General features: G+C 31.7%; 1 long non-coding RNA gene across 1 annotated transcript; it reads left to right on the forward strand.

Moving 5' to 3' along the window:
- Positions 1-1208: 1208 nt before the first annotated feature.
- LOC123713417 lies at positions 1209-1943 on the forward strand. The gene is made up of 2 exons (XR_006754186.1): positions 1209-1536; positions 1783-1943. It is a non-coding gene; the product is annotated as an uncharacterized LOC123713417 (long non-coding RNA).
- Positions 1944-2243: the final 300 nt, after the last annotated feature.

The following is a 2243-nucleotide window of genomic DNA, read 5'->3' on the forward strand; positions in this document are numbered from 1 at the left end:
GTTGATTAAACAATCGAACTGGACCCGCATCGTTCATCCGTTTCAATTGTAAATACTTATTGGAAATCAATTGACGCCAGTTAAACAATTCAAGTTGAATGAAACCTTCGAGGACGATATTAATGTCAATGACAACAAGTGCCTATTTAATATCAATATATTTCGTTATTTTTATTATTGATTAATAACCTTAAAACACCTGGCCCAATTAAAAATCCTTTATAGTAAGCAATATGAAATATAAAACAGAATTAATTTATTTTGGATAGCTTATAAAAAATAAAGAAACGTAACACACTCTTCCATTTATAATATTATTTATTATTTTTATACTTATTTATTAATTATTCTCACATAGAGGATTGAAAAACAATCATTACTAGACATAGAATAATCAGAATTCATTTTTTACCTATGATATAGATGCAAAAAACCGTAGCTAGTATTATTCAATAATATAAATATTAAAGTAATTTCTGATTAATCCCTACTTCAGTTAGGTTGATCTATAGGTGTGGTATAAGTTAGTCATACAAGTAGTTCGCTCTATTGCAGTATCGAGTGGAGTGAAAGTGAGGTCGCGGCGCTTTCTATCCGCCAAGCCGAGTTTCACAGAGGCTTGCGAAAGCTAATAATGCGAAACTCTATTGAACTGGAATTAGACTAGATAACCAAACTATACACTTATATTGGAGTAAACTAAAGGGCAGACGAAATTATTGTTGAATTACAATATTTAAATACTACTCTATTGTAAAGTTAATGTTTTATTTGCTTTGTAGACAAAATAAATAATATATATAACAATAAATATATAATAAATAAAGCTGGATATCTCTTAGAACAGATATCCGGCTTTATTATACGACTCTAAGCCACGGATACGTTAAAGTATTAAGATATTATGTTAATAGTTAATTAATAACTAGCTATTTGACAGTCGAAGCTATTACGAATCGGCTGTGACAGCCCGCTTCAAGAGTGTAAATGGGCCAATAGAGTATACTCTACATAGTAAAGTATCTCTACGTTTTGCTACCCCAATGGCTTAGTCGTCGAGAACTTGAGGTCATATGCCTGACGTAAAAATAATTGTTTCAACAAAAAAAAAAAACAATTTTCTCTATGATTGCCGTGGGACGTCAATATGACATTAGTCAATGGTCATTAACTTTAAACGTCACAATCAAATTATAACGTAAACAAAATCGGGTAGGCTTAATCATGGCGTTCAACTTACGTTGTAGTATAAGTAGTCGGGGCAATTTGATTTACATTATATTATTCTCTATACTTTCGCTTGTTTCCCTAGGCCCTCCAGTGTATGTATCATTTTATACAAACGCTAAATGTGCTGAGAATACAATGGCTCATTTTTATTTATTCAAAAACGATTCTGGTTTCTCCAATGGCGACATGCTTGCTCCACCTATGTAGGATCAAGGAAAACGTATTTACCAAGAAAAGGTACCAACCATGACGAAGCACATTCTGCTAGGTTGTATGATATATAGCCATTTCAGCAACAGGTTTTGGGTGAGTAATATGTATGTACAATATTGGCAGTATATTTTATATAAATCTGTCAAAATTCAATCATTACACTGGATATTTGGGGAAGCATTATATGTATATGCATTTATATTATGAACATTAAAATATGATTAGTTTTATTTATTTTGAAATGGTCTAAGTAGTAGTTTTGTATTGAACAATTAGTTTAAAATGCAATGTTCATTTATAATTTCAACAGAAATAACTATCGGTGTCTTTTTATTTCAGCGTAATCGGACTGAAAGAAAGTGACAAAAGAGTATACTTTGTTTATTTATCTAAAATGAATGACAATTTAGGTAAAAACAAGGGAGAAAAAAAAATTAACAGAAAAACAGCGGCTCACTCAGTACTTTCGTTAATAAAGCAATTATACTCATTTATTTATACATAAGGCGTTTAAATAATAATAAATATAACTCTAAAGGAACTACGTGATACCTTATCTCTGATAGCGTTTTCTCAAAAGGTCTCCATGTTAGCAGTACTTAGCATATAATTAATGTAACTGCGCATATCAGATCTATGGCATCGGCATGACAATCATATTAAATAGAGTACTAGATAATACGTGTAACACTTACTTGGGTCTTCGCGAAACAATGGTCACGTGTTGATGGTTATGTGCACACAATGTCCATTGTGCAACTCCTGCGCATACGTTGAGAAACGAGATCCTCCGCCTTAAT

The sequence above is a fragment of the Pieris brassicae genome, chromosome 8 (assembly GCF_905147105.1).
Source record: "Pieris brassicae chromosome 8, ilPieBrab1.1, whole genome shotgun sequence".
Classification (NCBI taxonomy): domain Eukaryota; kingdom Metazoa; phylum Arthropoda; class Insecta; order Lepidoptera; family Pieridae; genus Pieris; species Pieris brassicae.